At 43.8% G+C, this 27,009-nt stretch overlaps 1 long non-coding RNA gene across 2 annotated transcripts; it reads right to left on the reverse strand.

Annotated features, from left to right (window-relative positions):
- Nucleotides 1–26,500, reverse strand: LOC109492177. 2 transcript variants are annotated; one of them, XR_002736205.2, is made up of 4 exons: nt 26,211–26,500; nt 9,437–9,506; nt 6,150–6,239; nt 1–1,428 (listed from the first exon to the last, which is right to left on the reverse strand). It is a non-coding gene; the product is annotated as an uncharacterized LOC109492177 (long non-coding RNA). The 2 variants fall into 2 exon arrangements; XR_006586214.1 differs by lacking the exons at nt 6,150–6,239; nt 9,437–9,506.
- Nucleotides 26,501–27,009: the final 509 nt, after the last annotated feature.

Below are 27,009 nucleotides of genomic sequence, written 5' to 3' on the forward strand. Positions count from 1 at the left end.
TTGATCCTGAAACCAATAGTATTTCAAACACTGCTATTCCAGAGGAGAGGACCTTAGTGAATGGGACCCACCTTGAAGCTCCATATGCTCCTAAATCCGGTGGCCTGCTGGTAAACCCACCCTCAAAAATCAAAAATGTTTAAAGCCCTCATTTCTAGCATTTGTCAGTCTCCACGGTGTAAATTCTCCCACCGCGGCCAATACCAGCAGGGGGTTCTCACTTTGTCCAGCACAACATTGCTTCTTCATTCTTCATTTGGGGGCAGGGCCCCCAAAAGGCGGCTGACACCCCGCAGCACTTAAGTGATCATGCTGTCCCTGGAGAAGGGACATTTCTACATACGACTTAGCTCATCTGTGTCCTGACACTGCCGTGCACATAATGTATTCTCTCGTCCTGACCGGCACATGTATAACCACGGAGCAGGTAAATACCGTAATGCCGTAATTCATAAATAATCTGCACATCGGCCTGTCTTGCACACTGTCTGATGGAACTTTGTCCTCCTCCTTTATGACAGCCTTCGCGTCTTTGGGGGAAACCACATTTTTAAGGTGCTCCCGGGAAAATGGCTTACGATGTTGTCAAGTTGGAGAGCGCTTGTGGCATGGGGTTCCAGCAGTGGGGGTCATGCTTGAAAATCCAAACTCTATAGGGAAGTCAGTCAGAGGACTTGTCACCAAATGTTACATAGAATAAACAATTCAGTAAAACGACACGGCCCGGAAATGCGGAAATTATGGAAAACAGCCATCGGCGCGTGCCAGAATCCCACAGATGGCAGTGAAAACACAGACTCCTGGGCCCCGTGGCCTGAGCTTCCGAATCAGTGGGCCTGGGGCCCGCGAATGCGCATTTCTAACAAGTTCCCAGACATTATCCTCGTGTTGCGCCTTGCTCAACTATCCAGTCTATGTTTGCCAAACAGACGGCAGTCAAAATTTTAGAAGCTGTCCTCGGACTGGAACAAGACTTCTGGAAGACTGTTAACACAAGCATTAAGTCTCCCGTGAAATTTCGTCTAGGAGTTTCAAGGTTATGTATCTGGTTGGTTAGCTTCCTACTTCGTAGCAGTCATTCTGGTTTCGGCCTCAGCAAAGAGAAGACACAAGTTGCTTGGGGTTGCACAGCAAAGAGTGAGAGAACGGAGCCTCCAACATGGAGCTTTCTCCTCTCTGCCTCCCTCCGGGGCCCGGAGCACAAGGGTGTGCAAGACACGCGCTTGGAACTGTGTGAAATCGTGGAAGGGAGGCAGAGGGACGCAATCCCGGTAGGATGAATCTTCAAGGCTGTCCGCGGGGTCAGAGTGGGGCCCTCGCATTTCTGCATTATTTAGCCACACTCTGAAATTCCAGCCTCCCTTTTCCTCCAAAGAAGTTGCTCTAGGTACAAAGGTGGTTCGTTTCATAGCTTATGCCCAGGAGAGACTAAAAAAAAAAAAAACACCCCAAATGTTATTTTTAACAGTTGATGTAAGCAGGATGTGAAGGTCATTGTTTTAAAATCACATCTCCCAACAGAGAAAAATAATCTTAATTGAAGTGTTTTGTTTTGTTTTGTTTTGTGCTGGTCTCACTCACAATACTCCTTTTCTAACTAGCCTAGAAACTGCTGCTTTAATCCTTAGTATTTTCTGAGTTGTTGTTGTTTTTTTTTTAAATAACCTTGAAGTGAATTCAGATCCACCAAATGCTTTTGAATTTTACACATATTAGTCATGATTGTCAAGCAGGGTTCCCCCCCCCCTCCCCAGGCTGGTTTCAAGGTCATTTTGCAAACACCACCCACTGGGCCCCCAACAGGGACACCTCAGCCAGTTGGAGCCAGCTGGACCTAAGCCCTGTCTGTAAATGTTATAAACCGCATTCTCTCCTGACATTATCTTACCCAGCTAGCCAGATGTCACAGGTCCGGTTGTTTGTTATCCTTGCTTTTATTTTTCCCCTGCTAGTCTGATAGCTTTTAGGGTCAACGATCAACAGGCATTTTAGAAATGAGATGTGTTCAATGGCCTTAGGGGCGAATGACCCATTTAAGGGGACTTAGCTCAGCGGCTCAACCCTGACGCATCACTGACTTACGGGTCTCAGGGTGAGCGGTCCCTCGGGGGCCGCATGGCAGGAGATGGGCCTTCGGGTCCTCTTTTTAGCCTCTGCTTAATGAAAGGCAGGTCCTCTTTGTAAAAACTTGGTTGTTCTAGACCTTGGGATTTTAGGTAACAACGAATGTGGCCGAAAACTGCTATTATTCTGTTTGCCTAAGCTGTCAGATGGGGTGCTAAGCATTCGTCGGGAGCTTGGAAGGTACCTACAATTGTTTCCACTGTATATGTAGGAAGCAACTTGGAGTCGCTGGGTAACCTGCCAGGACCAAGTGGCGGCCAATTCTATTGTCTCCAAGCAGTAGTAGCCGATGCTTATTGTCTTAGTCAGATCCAGCTGCCCCTAACAAACAGCCGTCGACCAGGTGGCTTAAACAACAGACATTCCTTTCTCGCCTCTGGAGGCTGGGAAGTCCAAGAGCGAGGTATCGGCTGATCTGTGTCTGGCGAGACCCGCCTCTCTGGTTTGTAGACTACCACGTTCTTGCTGTGTCCGAACTTGGCAGAGAGAAAAGCACAAGACAAAAAATTCTGGTGTCTCTGCCTCTTCTGATAAGGACGCGAATCCATCACGGGGCTCCTACCTTTGGGAGCTCATCTAAACCCAATGAGCCGCCAAAGGCCCCACTTCCTAAGAGAATCACCCTGGGGGTTAGGACATGACAGTGTGAATTTTGGAGGACGAACACACTGAGTATTGACTTCTTTATGCTAATCCCTCTAGGTGTATTACTTCTTACAATCCTCACAAAAGACCTACGAGAATACTGTTGTCATCTCATGGTCCGGATAATGAGATAGCACGGAGAGGTTAAGCAGCCGGCTCCAGGGTCCCCACCAAGCCCCTGAGCCACAGGACCCTCCCACTGAGAACCCCTCCTCCTGGGAGACCACCATGAATCCGCCCTAGAACTCCAGCATCAGGGGAAAAGGTGCGTCACAGACGAGAAAGACATGGTGAGCTAGTAGCTAGATACTAGGGTTCTAGTTCTAGAACTTTCTCTATTAGACATCCCCCCCCCCACCACTCTTCTGGGTCTTATTTTGTTTACAAAATAAGGGAGTTAAAAATAAAATAAATCAGGGGCGCCTGGGTGGCGCAGTCGGTTAAGCGTCCGACTTCAGCCAGGTCACGATCTTGTGGTCCGTGAGTTCGAGCCCCGCATCAGGCTCTGGGCTGATGGCTCGGAGCCTGGAGCCTGTTTCCGATCCTGTGTCTCCCTCTCTCTCTGCCCCTCCCCCGTTCATGCTCTGTCTCTCTCTGTCCCAAAAATAAATAAAAAACATTGAAAAAAAAAATTTAAAAAAATAAAATAAAATAAATCAAATTAATCTCTCTAAGCCAGCTCCCAGTTTTAATAGCTGTGTCTCTGCTTATGTCCACGAGGTCGGCAAACCCTCCCTCAGGCACTGATGCCGACTGGCACGATTCGGATCTAGCTGCCATCTCAGACTTGTCATGCGCTGAGTTATGCCTTAATAAGGACTCTCTCAAGAGCCTCCCCCCATGTCAGCTTCTGATCCAGACTCGCTCACCAGAAACACACGGCCACAGTTCCTTCTGGGGTAGGGGAGCCCCCACCCCACCCCCGCCAGGAGGCTCCACGGGAGACCACACGGCCACGCAGGGTCTCCCGCTCCAAAGGGCCCTCCCTGCACCTGAGTCAATGCTCTGAAGTCACTCTTAAATTCCTAGGAATTGTTGAATAAAGAGACCTGCATTTCCTTTTTGCCCAGGGCCCTCCGGTCTACACAGCTGGTCCTGCCCCGACTTGTCTACACCACCTGTTCTCCTAGCCCACAGACGCAGTTCTCTCGGTGGGGATCGCTCAGAACAACCTTATGCCCAGTCCGCCTGTGCCTTGCTTGTCGGTGACACACATTTTCCCCAGATGCTGGAGTTCCGGGGAGGAGGCACGGTGGTCTCCCAAGAAAAGTGGCTCTCAGTGGGAGGGTCCTGGGGCTCAGGGGTTTGGCGTGGGCCCTGGAGCCGGCTGCCTGGACTTGTGTTCCTGCTGTGCACCCACCTCGCTGTGTGCCCTGAAGCAGGCTGCTTAACCTCTCTGTGCTACCGTCTCACCATCTCTACAACGGCAATAACAATACCCTCATGAGGCTGTTGTGAAAACGAACCTCAGTACCATGGGACCTTTTCATCAACAATTAATGTTTCTTGTGTCTATAAAAGAACGATGTGGTTGATTTTTTACTCCATTTTTTTCTGTTCTGACCAAAAAAAAAAAAAACCGTACAAAGGAATGTCACAGGAGTGAATGTTCTGGTTTTCTTCGGAAAGAAGTTGATGAGGCTTCAGGTCATTAGACCAGCTCAGGGACCGGGTGAGATACTAACTAAAGAAATTAGGGTAAAAGCTAATTAAAGTCTTGAAGACACTAGCGAGGGATCAGGTCAGATCGCAAGTTCCAAATCCCGGCGTCCCCGAGGGTTCCGAATCTTCTTGGCAACACTACCAGGACATGACAATCCAGAAGAATTCTAATCTTAAGCGGGGGGGGGGGGGGGGGGGGGGGGGAGGGGCGGGGGGAGTCAAGTTTAAATTGAAGAGGTTAATCAACATTGGGATTGATGTGAGCTCAAGTATTAATAATTAATAATAAGTATTAATAATATTAAAAGCAGTCGTACAAATGATGGCTTTCAGATAATGATTAATATCACACGTGCCTCTTTCAAAGTGTCCTGACATAGACCCTTGGGAATAACTTTCAAAAACAAAGCAAGGGAGGGGCACCTGGTGGCTCAGTCGGTGGTGCGTCTGACTCTTGATTTCTGCTCAGGTCATGATCTCACTGTTCACGAGATCAAGTCCCACATCGGACTTTGTGGACAGCACAGAACCTGCTGGGGATTCTCTCTCTCTCTCCCTCTCTCTCTGCCCCTCCCCTGCTCCCTCTCTTTCTCTCTCTCTCTCTCTCCCTCAAAATAAATAAATAAACTGCATTTAAAGACCACAGCAAAATAGGGGATAGCGGTGTCAGTGGCACAACCTTGTGAATGTACTTAATGCCACTGATTTGTACACTTAAAAATGGTTAAAATGGGGTGTCCGGGTGGCTCGGTCGGTTAAGCGCCTGACTCCGGCTGAGGTCATGATCTCACGGTTGATCAGTTCAAGCCCCGCGTCGGGTTCTGTGCTGACAGCTCAGAGCCTGGAACCTGCTTTGGAGTCTGTGTCTCCCCCTCTCTCTGCCCCTGCCCCGTTTGCGCTCTGTCTCTCCCTCCCTCTCTCAAAAATAAACATTTAAAAAAATTTTTTAAATGGGTAAAATAGCAAAAAAAAAAAAAAAAAAAAAAAGTAAAAAAATGTCAAGCCCACTCTTGTCCATACCCCGATAGCACATGCTCCCTCCATTGGAACATCCGACGAGCCCCAGGCATGGTGGTCACACATATTCTAGTCATGGCAGAGTGGTCGGTTATGCCATCATGAGTGAACGAAAAACAAATCAAGAAGATAGAAGCGATTGCACTTTGAAACAAACGTTTCCTGCTATTCCTCTCCCAAATTTCTGGATTCATTTTAATGAAAGTCTTGGAAAGTATCCCAAGACTGCAAGGTGAGGTGTTTCCTAAATGTTTACAACCCGCTATTATTTAGCTGTGTCACTCAGGATTTTTCTCAGTGCTGGGCACCCAAAGCAAATCAACAGTCTAAGGAGATTGCCGAGGTTGACAAGCAATGACAAGTGTCACCCGCGCCTTCCAAGTTCGCATTTGTGTGGCTCAAAATCGCTTCGTTTTACTATTTGCTGTTTTTAGTTAAAGTCGTCATAAGTCTGAAACTGACATGCATTTGTGCTCATAAAATGCTGTCTTTGCTCATTTTTTAAAAGCCGAAGTAGGACAGATTAACAGTGAGTTGTCTTGGCTATCCGTTAAATGATGATCTATTTAGCTAAAGAGGAACTAGATGCGCTGAAATCTGCTACTTTCACCCCTTGGGATAACTGTGCACCCCCAAACTTGAGGTACGACTGCTCCCCAAAAGTGCAGGACAAGCCACCAGAAGGAAATAAGCAGACTCACTGGGCTGGTTGATGCAGAAAGAGCCAGAAGTCCTGGGATGCCCCAACCGTGCCCGCCGGTCAAGTTGGCAAGTCTCCAAAACTCCATGAACTGGTTTTTAAAGGGGGGATGATAGTATTGTGAATTTAACAACAAATAAGGAAGGAGGTTTAGAATTCAATTTCCATATGGAAAAAAAGATTCTCTCCTCCCTCCTTCCTTTCCTTTCTTTCTTTCCTTTTTTCCTTCTTTCCTTCCTTCTTTCTTTCCTTCCTTCCTTTCCTTCTTTCCTCTTTTCTTCCTTCCTTCCTTCCTTCCTTCCTTCCTTCCTTCCTTCCTTCCTTCCTCACCTTCCTGACCTCAAACTTCCCAACCCCCAGAACTGGGAGAAATAAATTTTCATCATTTGGTATCCTATGACAGCAGCTCCAACCAAGAGGATAGTTTAGAGAAGCACAAAAGTCTCTTTTAGCATCAGCTGCTAGAGTCCCAGACTCAGCAAAAGACACACTTCACACGTGGGTGGACTGAGTCCAGACATGGAGTGTGAGAAAAGACAGCCAACGCTGCTTGAGATTAAGGATGCCTACCATCTATAATTTCTTGCCTTTCTCTCTCTTTCTCCCTTTTAAATGTCATGTGGACATTAAACCTCGCTTCCTTTTCTTCCCCTTACTGTCATTGGACTTCTCTAGACCTTGCCTTTCTTCAATTGGGAATAATAATATTTACCTCCCAGAGGTCGCTGTAAGGGATTAATGGTGACAATGTTCATAAAGCTCTCAGCACACACGGTGGCACTTGGTAAGGTCTCCGAAAGGCAAGCTATTAAAATTAACTTCCTAGGGGCACCTGGGTGGCGCAGTCGGTTAAGCGTCCGACTTCAGCCAGGTCACGATCTCGCGGTCCGTGAGTTCGAGCCCCGTGTCAGGCTCTGGGCTGATGGCTTGGAGCCTGGAGCCTGTTTCCGATTCTGTGTCTCCCTCTCTCTCTGCCCCTCCCCCGTTCATGCTCTGTCTCTCTCTGTCCCAAAAATAAATAAAAAACGTTGAAAAAAATTTTTTAAATTAACTTCCTGCCAATTAATTCCACGAAAAGTAGGCACCATGAGATTCCTCCCACCTGTCCAGCTCCTCCCATGCTTCCTCCTACTGCCCTTTTCCCTTTTAACTTTGACTCACTTTTCTGACCTGGCTTTACGTTTAACCTGCTTGGGAAAGCTCTTCTGGAAACGATCTAGATTAGGTTGTTCATGAGACTGATCTACAGCCATGGCCTACCGTGTCTCTTCTGTAGAACTATAAACAAAATTACTTGCTTCCTGCTGTCTACTCCCCCTTTCTTTACCCCCACTATAACCTCATGAGGGCAGAGATTAACTCTTCTGAATTATCTTTCCGGTTGTGATCAGGGTGCCTGGCGTTATTATGAGCTTAATCATTATTGGCTGTAGGAGTGAGTGAATGAATGAATGAATTCTCAGTGAGAACTTGACAGTTATGGGAGTCTTCGTCTATGTATTCCTCCCCCACATTCTCCTTCCAGTGGTTTTCAAGGAATGGCATTATTTATTTTCCCACTCAGAGCTGGGATATCTCATGCTGAGCACACAGCAGAACGCTCACCACGTTCAACATGCGTATTTGTTTCTCAGTCAGCCCAGTGTGTTTTATACTCTTTGTTCTTACAAAAGGTTTTGTAAACTGTTAAAAACAGACACAGGTGAGCAAAGGAAACCTTCCTGCCCTCAGCACAGACTGTGTATCTGGGAGTTCTAGGGGATCGGATGCGCCCTAGCGTGTGTCTACAGGATGTTATGACCCCCAACCTTCCTCCGGGGATGGGGAATTTCCTCCACTGTCTCTGAGTTTGTTTCATCCGAGTACGACCAAATGATCATCTTAACTTGCGATGGGGGATCTGTCACTGGGTCCAGGTCCTAGGGCTGTAACAAGGTAAGCAGAATGTAAATGACTCAAAGCTATAACCAAAAGCTGACTAAAGCTACATTTTTACCATCAGCCTATGGCCCGGACAAAACAGTGAGCAGATCTCTGCCCCTTTCTGTGTATATGCCTGTGTCTTTTCCCTCTTAGGATTATACTTATTTTTCTACATAGAAATATAGAAATAACATGCTCCATGAATAATCCAGATAATTACCTTTCCAGAAGTCATCTGCATCCATGAGCTATCCACAAACCCCTGAAGAAGTAGCCCTCCTCTCACTGACACAAAGAAGTTATTTTGAAATCTCGCTAATAGCAGTCGACTAATTTAATCGATCGGTACAGTGGATAATGTAGACATGGTGAAATCCACCTTGAACTAGAAATCATTCAGGTTCACTATCAACATTAATAAAAGCAGATAGAGGTAGTCTAGCATCTTAGGGAATTAGATGTGCCAATATAATTGAAGTTTAAAATCCAATAAGTCTGTTTATCTACCCATAAAATTAGAATGCAAATTTAATCAACATAAAGCAACTTGACCATCAATAATTGGCACAGGTTGGCTATTATTATAATTGCCATCATTCTAATCGTCACTAAATACCTACAGCTCAAAGGACACAGCCCAAATGAGGAATTTGGCTATTACCCCTTCTAAGTATAGAATGAGTTTGCAGCTGCCTTAAGTTTTTGACTAAATAAGTCACTGCCCGTTATTAAATTCCAAATGCTCGAGCTGGTCACAGTGCAGAGTGAGGGAATATTCTAATTTAACTGGTTGTGCAATATTTAGCAAAAAGGCACGGATATTTGTGGGGAGGGGTGTGCATAGGTTTCCAAGAACAGCTCAACAAATCAACACTTATGATATGAAAATAGCCCCCCAAATTGTCAGGGCTTTGTTTCAGTGTAATTTTAATTCTACACATTTAATCCTACAAATATTACCAGTTGATATAAATGAACACTAAGCCCCTGAAAGATCACATTTTTAGAAAATGTTCTTGAATTCTCAGTGGAAGTCATGGCCACTTGAGGCATCTTCATTGACCTACATGGTTTGGGTTAATGGCAACTCAGCCGTGTTTATAGACTGTCAGTCCCAATGGGGAAGAGTCCATCTAGGTTGGAGAGAGGTGTCCCACATTCTAACTTGTATCAGGAGAAGAGGGCAAAGATTTCACCTACGATTCCTGTGATAGTTAGCTTTATATGTCAACTTGACTGGGCCACGGGGTGCCCAGATATTTGGTCAGACATTTGGACTGAACCTACAGCATCAGCTCTCCTGTTCTCAGACCTTCAGACTTGAACTGGAGCTGTAGCGTTGGCTCTCCTGGGTCTCTAGCTCACCTGCTGAAGATCTCGGGCTTCTCAGCCTCCAAAACTTCATGAGTTAATTCCTTAGAAGATCTCGCTTACCCTATAAGCAAACAATTGCTCAGGCATGACATGTTCATTCACTGAGTAGTCCATGTTACTGCTCTCCCTCTGCCTGGGTGCCCTATCCCATCGTCCTGGTCTGACAAACACATACTCGCCCTCCAAGACCCAGCCCAAGTGTAAACTTCTGGAGTCCTTCCACAAGTCCCCCGGCCAGAAATGACTTGTGCCATCCTTACTTCTGTCAAGCACTGTGTAAGGTCCTCTGTAATCAAACCTCACGGTTCCGTGTACGCCTTCCCTAAAACTCTGGACCGGGAGTGTGCTAGTAAATATTTACAGAGTTCATCACTCAGCACCCCTTTGCAGCCCCAGAAGCTAGCACAGAGCTGGAAAATGGTAGAGCCTCAAAATTTCTAGACTGTTCTCATTTATTAGCTAAAGTGGTCCTAGTCAGGGCCAGCGTTGGGCAGGTTCATGAAGAAGACAATTCTTTGGGCAACTCTCTATTTTTAGCACTCTTTCTCTCCCTTGAAGCTTTTACTCTTCCCAAGCTCTTGCTGGCAGTAAAACTGATTCAACAATAAGAGTGATAATTCAAAGAATACATTAATGATAAAGCTGGGTAATGATGGTCAAAATGAGTTTAAAATTAAACTAATTAAACTAAACTTAATTAGTTTCAAGGAGAATACCTGTATAAGGCAATGCTTATGGTAAAGTCACAAGAAGTCTGTGGTGGAATTTCACGCACTTCCTACCACTGCAGTTAAGATGTGGACCCTAAGGTATTTTCACCAGACTACCTCAGGTCATATAAAGCAGGCACCATATTTATGCTATGACGGTAGCCCAGGGCCTCCACTTTTCAAATCTGGAAGCACAATCAGTTCTGCAAACCATAGAGCAGAGGAAAAGTACCTCTGCTTAACCAACTCCTTGGGTTAGTCAACACTCTCAAATCCATCGGTAAAGCAAATCCACTGAGACCCACAACACGCTGAACCGTTAAAGCCGGTAAGCTTCTCTCTGGTAGAGCCACAAATTTCCGATGCAACCAGCTAGCGGTGTGCCTGTCAAAGTTAGCTGTGCTTGTTTCCAAGTTTGTTTGGTTTTTTAAATCTAAATTAGACGTGTTATTTTAATTAAGGATTTAATTAGCTCATTAACTATTATGAAAAGTAACGAAACAGGCGTATAAGAGGAAAGAGTATTCTTTTCAATGGAAACACAGAATACTGTGCAAAGATGGAATGAAATTGAGACAATAACCATTGCTGTCAAAGAAAATACGGGAGAAAGCCATAAATGACTGGAAGTGAGGGAAGGTCCCAAAAATCCAGAAAGATCGAGGCGCCTGGGTGGCTCAGTCGGTTAAGCGTCTGACTCTTGATTTCAGCTCAGGTTACGATTTCACAGTTCTTGAGTTTGAGCCCCACATCATGTTCTGTGCCGACAGTGCAGAGCTTACTTGGGATTCTCTCTCTCTCCCTCTCTCCCTACCCCTCCCCACCTCAAATTAAATAAATAAACTTAGGGGCGCCTGGGTGGCTCAGTCGGTTAAGCGTCCGACTTCAGCTCAGGTCACGATCTCGCGGTCCGTGAGTTCGAGCCCCGCGTCGGGCTCTGGGCTGATGGCTCGGAGCCTGGAGCCTGCTTCTGATTCTGTGTCTCCCTCTCTCTCTGCCCCTCCTCCGTTCATGCTCTGTCTATCTCTGTCTCAAAAATAAATAAAACGTTAAAAAAAATTAAAAAATAAATAAATAAACTTAAAAAACACCTAGAAGGATTGTGTACTTTGTTTGTCTCACGGTGTCCTTAAATTCTCTCTCCATTATAAGGAGACTCTTAGGTAGTATATTAGGGAATATTATTTACCAAGCAAAATGGCACTATACTCCAATCAGCGGACCTAAACTCAAAACCAAACAGGTCTTCAACATATCATATATATGTGTGTGTGTGTGTGTGTGTGTGTGTGTGTATACACGTATATACATATATATATACATATATACATATATATATATACATACATATATACATGTATATACGTGTATACACACACACACACACACACACACATATTTAAAGTCGAAGAATTGTATCAGTTTTTAAAGTGATTCCCTGCCTTAACGTACTTCTTCAATTAAATGAACAACCTCTGTTCTCACGGGACAGTCTCAATCGCTATCACGTTGCAAGAGAAGACCTATAAACTCTATAAACTTATCAGGAACTCACTACTTATGAGAAATGCTCCCCCAGCATCTGGCTCTCATCTCTGTCATTTTTTTTCTCACCTTTCTTTCTCATTTTTTCAACCTCCAAAAGGCAGAGAGGACTTGCAGGGACTTTCTGATCACCTTACCCCTCGGACATGATGCCACGTTATTCCAGACCAACAAGGATGCTTTTGGAATTGAGGACCAAGGAAGAGGAAGTAACGGAACCAAATGTCTGAGAAAGACAAGTTGGTTTTTGCAGGAACTGAAGAAAAGGATGAACTAAAGAAGCTGAAAAAATAAAACAAAACAAAACAAAACCAGGACCCAGGCGTCCTGGCCGTAGTTGGAAACTGAGAAAGAGAATAGCTTTATATTTTTAAGTCTCGCTTTCATTTACTCAACTTGGATCAGATATAAATGGATCTCAAATTGACACCACAGGCTTCCTGCAAGCTCTTCAAACTCTTCCTTTCCCTCTAAGTCTGATCAATAAATGACCATACTTCTGATGTGCCCCAATGTTCAAAAATAACACAGCCCTGTTAATGAAATGAGGCATAAAAGTCCTTCAGGAGGGCCTTTAAAATGTGGAACCAAACGTGGAATGTTCTTGTCTGAGAAAGGGTGAATTTAGCAGACCGTAGCTTGCCCTCTGGGCCACAGTGGAAATAAGTAATCCAAGATCAGCTCTCCAGAGCCATTCATCGTCCGAGTCTTGTCTTCTTACGGTCTTGGCAACGCTCCCAGGAGTCAGGTAGCGTGCACTATTAGCCCCATTCGTCCAAAGTAAAGTTTGACAATCTTCCCAGCGTCAAATAACCAGGTCCCCAAATTGGAGCCCAGTTAGTTGATAGGAACCAGGACATCAAGCAAGGACAGCCAGAGACCTGCCTCAGATCAACAACTGTCAGACTCCAAGTTCAGAGCCAGTCTGGAAGTCTTTTCTCTCCCTGCTGTGTCTTTTCTTGATGACACGCTTAGCAAAAAAAAAAAGTCTCCCCTGAAAGTAATTATCCTTTGTATTTCTTCCTCTTTGAGTATAGTCTTAGATGATATTTAGTACTGCAATGAATTTTTTTTTAATTGCTGTGCAGCATCCATTGTATGAATATATCATAGTTTAGCTACTCTCCTATGGATGAACAAACACTTGGGTTGTCTCCAGTTTACAATGTCTATACAACAAACAAACACTCTGTGAACGTGCTTAATATAAGTTTTTTCTTAATAGACCTGTATTGTCATTTTCTTGGGTAAATATCTAGGCTTGGGATTTTTTTTTTAATGTTTGTTTATTTTTGAAAGAGAGAGACAGAGACAGAGACAGAGACATGCAGGGGAGGGACAGAGAGAGAGGGAGACACAGAATCCGAAGCAGGCTTCAGACTCCGAGCTGTCAGCACAGAGCCTGACGCGGGGCTTGAACTCATTCCTTTCAACAATGTATTAGAGTTCCAGTTGCTCCATATTCTTACCCCAACACTTGGTATTGTAGGTTTTTTTAATTTTAGTCATTGTGTTGAAGGTGTAATGGTGCAACTTTTAAAAGTACCCATTTTATACCTTATCCGTGGACCTTCTTAACTACCCCAATCTGCCTTAGTTCCAGGCTTTTGTCAATTTATCACCCAAAGCACCGAGTATGGGGGAGAATGGTCCCATTAAAAGATAAACTCCATGAAAACAGGTATTTATGGACCCGGCACATAATAGTAACTTAATAATACTTGTTGAATGACGTGAACGAATAAGTGAATGGTTATGCACGGCTAGACGTACTGAAATAAGGACGCAGGAAGACTGTATCTGTGAGCACATCTGTGTGATCCCCTTCCAGGCTCTTCCCTGCCACGCTGCCAGCTGCCTTTCATCTCCTTTCTGGTCCACTGAACGCTTTGCTGCTCTGGTGTGTTTCTATTACATCAAAGGGTGTCTCATGTCTAGTGTAAAGACATTCTTTGTTTCGCTACCCACACTCTCTCTGAACTGAAGTATCTAGGAGGCCCTGAATAAATACCTCCATCTACCAAGGTCGCATCATCCTCATGTATCAAATGAAGGGGCAAATTTCCCTTGCACTAAGGTATAGTGATCTTGATTCCTTCCTCATCCTATCTAAAGTCACGACTCCCAAGACAGCCTTGCTTGCTTTGTCAGTCTTTCCTTTAACGTTCTACGCATTAGGGACTGGGGCTAGGATTTGCTAAGAAGTTTGGGCACATTGGGAAATTTATGACAGAAAATAAATAACACTGGGGTAGGCGTGGACAAAGGTACATTGCGAACATTTCTGGCTATCAAATAACTTAAACTACTTATGTTTTCCTGTTGAGCTAAGCCCTTCTCTTCTTTGTCAAATTTTGTAATTGAATGAGAGATGCCATCTACTCAATATAAATGAAAATGACTTCTTGACTTCTACTGAAATGAATGGATATTGTTATTCTTGTGAAAATTCGTTAAATCGTAATAAACCTGACTTTTACACGTTCACAATGTTCCACTTATGACCCACAATTTGTTGCCTAATTCTAACTAGGGCCAAACCCAATGGCCTTAAAAACAACTTTAAATTTGTAAGTCATCAGAAACCACCACGAGGGTTAAGTAAAAAAAAAAAAAAAAAATGCTCTGGGCTTACATGTTCTAAAGGCAACATGCAACAATAGAAGGGGCATGTGACATTTAAAAACTGTAAGGAAAATGTAATTATATTAATAATGGACATATCCAAATTATCTTAGAGCAGAGGCACCAGATATAAAGAGTCTAGATCTCAGAATCACCTCTGGAGGAGAGCCACCCACCAATAAAGAACATCCATTTCGAACTTTACATGAATAAGAAATGAACTTCTATCATGATTGAGCCATTGTACATTTTGTACAATGTTTTTGTGTTTGTTTGTTATAGCAGCTAGTATTATCCTTTCTAAAACATCATTCCTATTTTAGCCAAAATGCATCACTCTCTGTGGCGGTATTTAATTTCTGATCCTAAAAGCAAGCATTTCAAAACCACCACCACAAAGCATTCATCAAAAGTAATTGCAAAAAGTGTGTGTATGTGTGTGTGTGCAAAAAAATGTGCGTGTGTGTGTGTGTATGTAATACAGGAGTATTTATTTTTAACACAATAACTACCTTGTCCTTCCTGTCTAGCCATCTATAAGCTTCCAGAATATTCTGTTGGACCCTCAGATTATTTTAGCAGGACTTAATCTCACTCCTTATTTAACTCTCTGCCATCATCTTTTACCATATTAATGTTCATGCTAATGATACTTCTAATATGCTGGTCTCACAATTCTTCAATTTCTTCCTTAATAACTTCCATCTCTATTCCATTTAAGATATCCAGTAAGACAAGTAATCACTCGAAGCCATCAACCACCAAAATATTATATTCTGTATTCTTTGTCTTCTTCCCTTTCCCCATTATCTCGTCCTGAAGATAGTGTGTTCCATCGTTACAAATCCCAGCCTCTCACCCCAACATCATTATCCACATCTATTTTCCAACCATACATGCCGAGCTTACATCACACCCCAATGACTGTTTCACTAAGTGCTAAGGACATAGATATGAGAATGAGATACTCAATATCTGGAGCCACAGGGAATGTCCTCTGAAGGGGAACAGAGCCGTGTTACACATCCAGGATGAAACAGTATTGGAGACATGCCTCTCTTCCTTTCCTCCACCTCTCTTTCCTATCCCACTGGGAAGGGGATAGCTTTATCCAGATGAACCCAAGACTGGCGTCCTCTCCCCACTCCTGTCCCCATGTAGGGAGGACATCTGGCTCAGAGTCAGAGGCCTACCATCTTTCTGAACACAAGCCTGGAGGTTCATGTCTACGGCTCACTCTCTCCTGTGGTGTGGGCACAGCTACTGCCCTCTGTGGAATCAGCTTTACTCCAAGTGGCTATGAGATCTAGATTCATGGCTCGGTGTTGATGCAGGTCTAGGGCAGGGCTAGTAGAGTTTATAGAATAACTTTCTGAGTAGTCAGCTTGGATCTAAACTGCATGCCCTGGCAAAGCGTACTAGAAGTCTTCTAAGTAGAGGCAGAAGGTATATGTTAATCTCTGATTCTCAGCTGAGTCCTTGTGTGATCAGAACTCCAGAACAAAGGACAAAGTACAAAATATAGGCCCTGACTATATGTTCTCAGGGGAGACACAGAGCATGAACGGGGGAGGGTCACAGAGAGAGGGAGACACAGAATCTGAAACAGGCTCCAGGCTCTGAGCTGTCAGCACAGAGCCCGACGCGGGGCTCGAACCCACGGACCGTGAGATCATGACCTGAGCCGAAGTCGGACGCTTAACCGACCGAGCCACCCAGGCGCCCCAAAATCAGTGGTTATTTTAACACATGCGTGTGCGTTAGATATGATAATGACATATGTATCAGCTGTTATGGAAACAAAGAAAAAGAGAACAGGTGACATAAAACTCCCTCTGTCCAGGGATGAGTGAAGAACAGGAAAGAAGAAAAGATCAAGAAAGTTTCCCGAGGTAAATAACGGCCGTGTTGAATCTACGGGACATGAAATGTTAACGGGCAGAAAAGGGAAGAAGACTTATCAGAGGGTGGAACAGCATGTGCAAAATCTGGAGTGAAGAGAGATCACAGTACTTCCAGGAATTTTAAGTCCTTTGGACATGACAAGCGTGTTTGGTAGGGAGTTGTTAAAAAAAGAAAAAAAAAATCAAGGCGAAGCCACAGGTAGAGACCAATTCACAGAAGTTTTCGGGCGAACTTTTTTCAAGTTTTGATCTGGGATCATTCCTGGGTTGTGGAATCAATTTAGCGGGTCATGACCTTTTTTAAATGGAAAACATCAGGGTCTTTTGCATTCAGGAAACTTAAATCCTGTTTCATAAACTTGGGCAGGGAAGCGGGTGCTTGTGTGTGCACTGGTTCCTTAGGTGACATGTTGTCTTGGCTATAAAGTGACCGCTCTTCTCCAGGGGGTCCCCGTAAAAATGCTTTCTCTCGGCCTTGAAGCGGCCCATCCACCAACAAGTCCTACTTCAAGATACACAGCTGACGATCAGCTTGTTTAATGCCCCATTCGATAGCTTGCTGGCTATCCAGCTAGCTATTTATCATATAAATGTAGCAATCACTCTAATCTCCTTGGTAGTTTATATTTTAAAAATACGTTTTGGTCCCTGATTCTGACTTAACTCAGTACCTTTTGGTCACAGATAGCTGAACATGGCAACAATAATAGTATTTTTTGGTTTCTTTTCCTAATTACCAACTCATCAATCAGTACAGAAAGTTGACACAGGAAATTATTTAGTGTCTTATAGAGGCACTTGTCTCACTTCTAAATTAGCGTGCCTCACAATTGAGCACATTTCAATAGCCAAAGATCATCAGGTATTTGAAGAAAGGGGCTCCCAGACAAAAGACAAAGGCTAAATACCAACAAATAAAAAAAGCTAAAGAAGAAACAGAGACAATCCTGAAGACAGAATGAAATGTTTAAACTGTAATTAATACCCTTAGGAAGAGAAGACATCAATCCAAATTTTTTTTTTAAGAGAGAGAAAAAGACATCTTGCCAATAATTTTAAAAGATACAATTGGGGAAATATAACTCAGGAAATGAATTGGAAGACAAAGTTTGAAAATATCCCCAAATCGGATTAATGATTCTGAAAAAAACACACGTGCGTAACTGGAACTGAGCAATTAAACAAATGAATGGCAGATGGTGGGAGCCAGGATTCTGTCTGGTGAAGAGGGAGGTTATCCAGGCAAGCAAGGGAAGAAGACTAGAATAATCCATGTGGTACTGATTCGGGTTGTAGACATCATTAGGAACTAATGTTTAGCTTACCATAGAAATAAACGGATGCAGGGCGCCTGGACGGCTCAGTCAGTAAAGAGTCCGACTCTCGATTTTGGTGTAGGTCCTAGTCTCCTGGTTCACGGGATCAAGCCTTGCGTTGGGCTCTGCATTGACAGCACGGAGCCTGGTTGGCATTCTTTCTCTCTCCCTCTCTCTTCTGTCTCTTTCTCTCTCTCTCTCTCTCTCTCTGCCCTTCCCCCACATGTACACGAGTATATGCACACTCTCTCTAAATAAATATTTTTTAAAAATGGATACATACAGAAGCGTATACAGATATTTATAGATGTATATACAAGGGTTCGCACACGCACATGTATTTCCTTGCTCTGTCGGCTGAGAGGGCCACCTGGAAGCAATGACAACCCCATGGCAGTAAGCTCACATCACATCTAAATCTGGTTTTCTGCTAGCGTTCTCTAATGAAAGAAGTCAGGGCCCTTAGAGGACAGGCCGGTGCAGGGAATGCACAAGATGAAACGGAAACACCTACTTGGGCCCGCCCTGCGCTCCCCGGAAAGTTTCTGGCTGCCTGTGTGGCACCAGCAGCCTTGAACTCCAAACCCAATTGTCGGTGGCCTTCTAGCATGACCCCACGGGATGAGCACAACAGAGGGAGACTTTTCTCCCTTCTGTTTTTATGAGACCAACGAGAAGAACTCAGCTGCTAGGTGATTCCCTCTCGTAATCACGGTGCCGTCTCACAACGCATCCTGACGCGACTGTGCCCCGTGGTAAAATACGACAGGAAAGCCCTGTCCTTTAGGAAAACAGCCGCACCTGCTTTGAACACCCTCTGGAGCTCTAGCACGGGTTCGTTCAGTCAGGACCAGCATAAGATGGCAAGTTCTATCTGTTAATAAGCAAACACTAGGGGCGCCTGGGTGGCTCAGCCGGTTGAGCGGCTGACGGGCTCAGATCATGATCTCATGGTCCGTGAGTTCGAGCCCCACGTCCGGCTCTGTGTTGACAGCTCGGAGCCTGTTTTGGATTCTGTGCCTCTCTCTGCCCCTCCCCCGTTCATGCTCTGTCTCAAAAATAAATAAACGTTAAAAAATTTTTTTTTAAATAAGCAAACACTAGAAGTGCCTTGGAGGCATATGAGCAGTCTTTTAATAACGTAGGTTAGATTCAAGACAGCCCATCCGTCCTGAACGAGAACATGTCCAAGGGTCTGATCACTTGAAAGAAACTTTGACAATAAAAGGATTAGATTGGGCTTGAACCCTCGGGATTTTTAAGATAGGAAAGAGCACAGCTGCATTGAAATCATCAGAGAGTGCACATTATCTAGCGGCTCTTTTTATAACTGTTTGCACTACAGGTGCAATAAGAGAATGTTAATTTTATCTACCAGGGCATTTCCATTTTGTATATGTGTGTGCCATGTGACTCTTAAAAGCCTAGCTCGAAAGCCTCAGCGGAGAATTTTTCTGTTTAGGTTAAACTGGAGCAAAATACTTTCGTTCTAGGTCGTTGTGGGGGAGGGGGGCTCTGCTACGTAAAGCAGGAAATTTTCTCATTAATATTTCCAAGCTCTTTAGTGCTTCCATTTTCAACTGGATTAAAAATAAGAGACACCATCAGAGAGCCCCAACAACGTATTCTTATCAGGGTCAGAGTAATAAGCGACCGGCGTAGTTCCACTGGGATTATTGTATTACGTTCGTGGAAAAACTACCAACCAACACAAACCAGGTGACGTCCAAGTTTGGCGTTAAAAGTAGTATATAGCTGTATTGTGCTGAGGTCAGACCAATCTGGATAAGAAAGAAAAATGCTCCAAAAAAATAAAAGAAAGCATGTAAAGGAAGACAATATTCCCCTTGTTGGCTGGTTCCTTAAACTGGGGCCCATCCAATACGCACACCCCGCCGCTTCCTGCTGGCATATTCCGGGGGTGGGAATCAATCCGCTCTTTGTAGAAATTAAGAAATCGTGCAGGCATTAAAAAGGGAAACACTGAATAGATCTAATGTAGTTGGAGACAAAGGAATGAAGTGATTTGGAGGGAGAGGGCAAGAGGAAGGCTGGTCAGGATCTGGGGTGACCCGTCTCCCATTGGAGGAAGTCAGAGACTTGAGGTCACTTGAACTGGGGACTTGAAGTCACACAGGAATCCACCCAGGAGCTCAGAAGTGACTTATGTTTCCACCGCCCTTAATGTTTTATGGCACCAAGCGAATGCAGAGAGCTGATTTCACTTGGGACTGGATTAAAGGGGACTGTATACATCAATGCTAAGGTCATATCTCTCTTAGGCCAGAGGTGCAACATTGTTTTGATGACTTAACCTTGAGCCACTTTTGACCGGTAAAGGTTTCACTCCATACCAGAGAATAAAGCTGAGAGGATTTTTTATTTTTTATTTTTAAGCGAAGGGCCAAAGCATCATTTCGCTAAAGCAATAAACCTCAACTGTAAATCATGCCATGCAGTAAGTAGGTCACTGAAAACTGAAATATCAGATGTAGTCTAGGATTTCAGTTTAGCGAGATTATCTTTTTGTAATTGCCGTTAAAAAAAAAACACCTATTTTTACTAAACGTTTGGGGGAATGTTTAAGTGTTTCTAAAGCTATGTTACAAGCGGAAAAGTCTTCTTCCCGTATCAAATATTTATAAAAACCCATCAGTTCACCTTCCTGCTTTAGTAAAACTGTATGCTAAATCGAATTTTATTGACTTTCAAGTTTGTGGGCCACTGCTAATATGGGTTTTCATCAGGCACTCATCTTGTCTTTCCTAGTCCAACTATACCACTGAGTAAGCAAACAACACGTGAAGAGAAACCTCTCTTTATAGAATTCCAGCTAAAGAAGAAGTGATAGGATTAGCATAGATCCATTTTATCCCCCTGTGAACGCCCCGACCTACCCATTGAGTGTAAGCAGCTGCAGATATCCCCCAAAAAGGGACAAGCAGATAGATATATCTAGTGAAATATCTAGAAATATATCTAGGTAGATATATCTAGTGAAATATCCAGAAATATAGATATTTCACTAGATATTTCTAGGGAATATAAGGAATAGAGGGAAATGTTATATGGCACAATGGAGCTGCAGTCAGCAAAATCCATCTATGGAAAACTTGATGGGATCAACAACCCAATTTCTTCCTCAAATAAATTATAAGGAATAAAAAGAGAGAATGATGGAGAGGGAAGGTAGCACAGATTAAGGGACAGTTAAGAGACTGTACCCATTACAAGGTATGTGCTCATTTGCACCCCGATTCCAAAACATCAACGAAAAATAACATGACATATATGAAACTATTCATAATTGACCAGATATTTCATTACAATTAAGCGACCATTGGCATCTCCTTTAGAGGTAATAGTAGTATTTTGGTTACAGGAGAGGGAGAGAGTCCTTATCTTTTTGAGATACAGACGAAAACATTTACACATTTTTTGCAAGTCAACTTTTATTTGACAAAGCCAGTTATTTTCCAGGATTGCTTTCTTCAGGAATTTTCTCTATTCCTATCCACCTTCTGTCCCACCTCTGAGGATCGTCTTCATTCATTTTATAGCTTGCACACGTCTCTATCTTAACACCTACATATTGCATAATAATCTCTTCGTGTAAGTGTCTCTGCTTACGAGAGTAGAGCATCATAATAGACTAGACTAAGCACCATAATAAATCACGCCGTAATTGACTTGGTATCCCTGGTGCCTGGCACGTGGTGACTCATTCAATGAATGTAGAAATTATTTATTAAATCCAGTATTTTATTTTCAGTGATCCATGTGTACAACAGCCATGGAGTCTTTCCTTTCCTTTCCTTTCCTTTCCTTTCCTTTCCTTTCCTTTCCTTTCCTTTCCTTTCCAGTTTTATAACTTGTAATTGATAAGTTTAATTGTAATACACTTAAAGCGTACAAAGTGATGATTTGATATAGCTGTCAAGTTTTGAACTGTTCAATGCAAACACGAAATGGTTTCTGGTTCACAGGCCACAGGACTACCACACCAGCCTATACCATCACTGCGTAGCCACGTCTTCCTCCAAAGAGACAACAAATAATGGTAATAATGGCTAACTCTCACAGCCCAATTCCTCCACACCAGGCTCTGTTTTAAACATTTTTACATGTTTTCAACCATATTTTCATAACAACCAGTGACGTAAGGCCTACTGCAATCATCCTCGTTTTTCTCTTTTTATTTCTTTCTAGAAATACAGGAAGCACAAGTGGGAGTGGGGCAGAGAGAGAGGGGGGGACGGAGGATCCAAAGCAGGCCCTGCACTGACAGAGTCCTATGCAGGGCTTGAAGTCACAAACCGCAAGATGGTGACCTGAACTGAAGTCAGACGCTTAACCAACTGAGCCACCCAGGCGCCCCTCATCTTCGTTTTATAGGCAAGAACCCTGAAGCACAGAGATGTGGGCGGGTTCCCAAGGTCTCATCTTGAAAGGGGCAGACTGGGGTTCGTGCCCAGGACATCTGACTCCAAAACATCCTTGCTTGACCATGGTCAGCAGCGTCCCTAAGATGACCAGATCCCTGCTAACCTAGTACCAGGGACTTCACAGAAAATAGTAACTGTGAGCATGGCAGTTCCAAGAACCTAACTGATAAATTATCGCTCTAACGCAGCCAAATAACACGCAGAAACAAATGCAAATTTAGGAACATAAATAATCGATATACCATATCAGAATAATTTAGGACTTCCTTCGGGTGTTTAGTTGAGTCAATCAAGTTGCTTCACACCTGAGTCTGGACATTTGCCCAGCTGGTTAAAGAGTGTCTTTTCTAACGATGAGATCAGAAGTGGCAGTGACCCCCATTCACAAGGCATCCATCATCTACTAACAAAAACAGTTTCCTGATTTAGCTCTTTCCTTTCCACCTCTTGCCCCCAGATGGGTATGCCTTCTGGTTTGGAATAATATCACAGTGAATCAAGGTTACAAAAACACTGAACATTCCTCCCTCATTTGAGGAATTTGAGGTTGGTCAAAATCATTGTTGAACAAAATATCCGAGATAGAGTTGGATAGAATTTACTTGACCCTTCCATTTTTTTTTTTTTTTTCCCAAGGAAGAAACAGTCTAACTGACTCCAAGATTCTAGGCTCTGCCATTACTCAAGCCACAAATACTCCAGTTATCCAATGAGTCAGCGGCCTTCAACCACACTTTAAATAAAGGCCTTCTATCATGATATTTTTCACATGTGTTTTACTCCCAGTGGTGTATCCTATAAATACTAAGCTGTTGAGATTTCTTTTTTTGCAGAGATATGCCCCAACCATAATTTTAAGAGGACTATTGCCTGTTTTTCACTAAGGCTCAAGCAATAAATGTTCTAGTTCATTCCACTAACTGATAACTTGAATACAGACATGCTAGCAACATTCTTTTCCTTTCTATTTTCTTCCTTTCCATTTATTTACTGCGATAAAATATACACATGTAAAATGTACCATTTTGGCCATTTTTAAATGGACGGTTCAATGACATCAAGTATCTTCACACTGTGGTGCGACCATCCACATCCAATTTTTTTTTCATCTTCCCAAACTGAAACTCTATACCCATTAAACGCCAACTCCCCATCCCCCTCCTTAATTTCTAGCACTCACCATTCTACTTTCCGTCTCTATAAATTTGCCCTTTGCTTTTTCAACGGTTTTGGTAAATATGGTAATCGTTACAAGGGCGATGGGTTACCAAAGCAAGGAAGGCCTATACCTTTTTATACTTAATTTTCAAATTTTCAACTTTTGAGTATTACATTTGTGAGCGATGACCGGTATTGATTCTCTGTTTCAGTGCACTTGTTCTCCAGACTGCCTTAGGTACATTTTTGTGGTTCTTGATAAAAATCAAACATTGGACAGAAAAAGCAAAGAGACTCTACTTAAGAATACAAGAGTGCTAGAGAAAGAAGTTGTACCATGGGTTTACTGGCGGTTTTTAAGTATATGTATTTTCATAGCATCTCTCTTCATAAATAGTTAAGCATGGATGATCAAGAATGTTCTAAGTTTGAGGCAGTTGATTGATTTCCCATAAAAAGCTCTTACCCCCTTATTTATCAAGTTCTTAAATAAATAACTTCTCCCCTTTCTCAGATGTCTCTGAGCTGACACATCAGAAAACAGGCAAAATGGTGACCCTCTGAAGGAAATAGTCAGGGAGAATTAAATAAGTCAAGAATGGACAACCAGTAAAGCAACTTTTCAGCACCCGAGGGCAAACGGTGAGGCAGAAAAAGACTACTGATTGTTCTGCTGTAAAAGCCAAGTGGGCATAATGGGACGTAGAGCAGGATGAGGTCAGTGTCTGATTCTCAGAAGGCAGAGGTGCGGGTCCAGAAGCTGCAGGAGGCAGGTGCAGAGCTAGTGGAGTCTGAAACACGTGACCTAGAGCCTGACAATTGAATTCCATCAGCAAGAGTCATTTTTTGTTCTCATACCAATAGGGAAAAGTAGAGTTTGGATAGTACAGTCGATCCCTATCCCCAACTCCTCAAATCTCTAATAAAGACATTTAAAACGGGAGGAGGGTGGTGGGTAGTGTGAAATGGGGATGTGGATGTTCAGTGAGTTTTCAAAATAAATAAATACCTTTGTTATCATCAGAGTCTGGTTTTTGAAAACTTCCCTCATCCCTAACTCTCACTGGGTGATACACACTAAGATCTTTTTTATTTTAATTTTTTTTTTAATGTTGATTTTTGAGAGACACAGAGACAGAGCTTGAGCGGGGGAGGGGCAGAGAGAGAGGGAGACCCCGAATCTGAAGCAGGCTCCGGGCTCTGAGCTGTCAGCACAGAGCCCGACGAGGGGCTCGAACCCACGAACCGTGAGATCATCATAACCTGAGCCGAAGTCGGACACCCAACCAACTGAGCCACCCAGGTGCCCCCACACTAAGATCTCTAAACATCCTTTCTATGCATTTTATTTTATTAAATATATGTGTGTGAGTGTGTGTATATACATATATATATGTATATATATATATATACATATACATATATATATATATATATAAAATACATGAATGTAATTTATACATGCTGTGTGGGGGTGTGAGTATAGAGAAGGTTTTAGAAGTGGATTAACAAATGAACCACTGCTTTGGGGATATTATACTCTTGATAGGCAAAAATGAGAAAGAGAAGTCTCCTTAAGATAAACGGCCAAACATTGATCTTTCAGTGGTCTCACAACCCTTTAATAAGGGGAAAAGATGTCCTAAGAATATTGCCGGGGGGTAATTACAAGGAACTTTCTATAACAAGTCTCTGCTCACCATTATCTACCCACTAATTATCCTCCCGGGCAGTGGGGTTTTGCCCAGAGGCCCCTCCATCTAGACCCCCATTCGCTCTCCTTGGAGGAAAGCATTCATCGCTTCCTTCCAGCCCAGGCCTAAACTATCTTGAATTGTGTTGCGAGGGGCTCCCGACAAGTCCAGAAACCATCACGTGTGTCGTGTGACTTTATCCCTCGAACACAGAGGGCAGCACAGTGTAGGAGCACAGAAAGCCTTTGCAGAGCCTTCAAACTCCTTTCCAGGGACAACCCTCCAAAAAAAAAAGCCATTCATCTTGAAAGGTGATCAAAACCCAAAACGGTTTTATAAGAAATCTATCCTCCAGGAGCACCAAACGCTTGCTGAACTAAAACAGAATCTTGGGGGAAAACCCAGCCACCCACCTAAAAGCTTAAAAGGACGTGATGAGAGGTGAGCAAAGCCCGGAGCCCTTAATCTTTTTCGACACAGCAACCGTGAGGCTCCCTTCAAACGTGGCCGTTTTTTCTTCCAGGGACCGGACAAAGCCAAACCTGTCTGTCTTCGCGAAGCGTTGCCCCCTTCCTTATCCTAACATCTAAACCTGAACTCGGAGAGAACACAACATCTCCAATCCCAAATTTGTTTCTCAGTTAGATCCAGGTCTCCCTCCAGCTGAGAAGGTCATCATATCCCGATTTAGAACCTATTCTTTCTCAAGCTGCCGTAAACATCACAACAGACGCAAACACGCGGCGCAGGTAGTGAGAACATCGCTGCCAAAAATATCACAAGCACCCCGCGGGCAAACTTCCTTTCCCTGACTTCCTTCTGCGCGTCAAGGTCATGTGCCGGGCTGCCTCCCACCCCACCCAGCACACTGCCGCCTTTTATGGAGTACCGTCCCTCTCGCTTTCCTGCCCAGACTGCTCTGTGTGCCGCTGAGGCTGTGAGCCAGTGACCTGGGCCGACACCAAGCCCTTGTGGTTCAGAGACGACTGTCCATTAGCAGGAGAGAAGAGGTCGCCTGTAATGGAATTCTGCTGGCTGAAGTGTCTCGCTCAGCAAGATGCAGCCAGTATCCGATTCACCACGCAGAGATCAATTGTTACAATAGCTTATTGGAGAACAGAACGTTAACAGCTTTGGGAGGAGGAGAAAATGCGTCCTTTCCCCTCCCCCTGCCCCCCCCCACCCCACTTATCTGACACAGAATGTTCTGGCTTCTGGATGGAGAGGCTGGGGTACAGCCCCGGAATTGCCCTCCCCCCCCCCACGCCCTGGATGTCCACGAAGCCCCCCACCCACTCACCCCCTTCCCGCCTGGGCTGCAAGCCAGAAGGGGATTTATAAGCAACAAAAAACAGATTGTTGCTTTACCTTAGATTTCAGATTTTAAGATTTTCCCACCGACTTGAAGCTCTTCAATAGAGAAGTGAAATGTTACCGACTTTCAAAACACCTCTCTTCCTATATATCTCAGGAAATGAGTAAAGCCAAAGACAGATGGGTCTTTGCATATTTTCAAATATTTCTGTCTTGATTGTAAATTCTTGGTGGGTAGAGACTAAAACTAATCAATCTGCATGGTCCCCAGGGACCTGGTAGAATCCTCTGCCCGCATTAGGTTCTGAGTTAATCTTTCTTTCCTTCTTGTTTTTTTTTTTTTTTTTAATTTTTTTTTCAACGATTATTTATTTTTGGGACAGAGAGAGACAGAGCATGAACGGGGGAGGGGCAGAGAGAGAGGGAGACACAGAATCGGAAACAGGCTCCAGGCTCCGAGCCATCAGCCCAGAGCCCGACGCGGGGCTCGAACTCCCGGACCGTGAGATCGTGACCTGGCTGAAGTCGGATGCTTAACCGACTGCGCCACCCAGGCGCCCCTCGTTCTTGTTTTTTAAAAGCACATCCTTTTCTTTCCCGTTTTGTTCTCACTTCCTCTTCCTTCAACTGCATATCTCCCTCCTGCCTCTGCTTTCTTCCTTTCTTCCTCTTGGTTCACATCAACCCGTCTCTTCCCGATCCCTGCCAATTTTTATTTCACAAGGTGCCTGCCTTCTAGAATTAACTCGGGCTTTCAGAATGTAGATCTTGCCAGTCATGACAGGACCAGCAGGTGCATACTGAAGAAACTTACAAAGGAATGAAACTAAGGTTCATTCAGGTAAGCTGGGTC

Source organism: Felis catus, chromosome A1, assembly GCF_018350175.1.
Source record: "Felis catus isolate Fca126 chromosome A1, F.catus_Fca126_mat1.0, whole genome shotgun sequence".
Taxonomy (NCBI): domain Eukaryota; kingdom Metazoa; phylum Chordata; class Mammalia; order Carnivora; family Felidae; genus Felis; species Felis catus.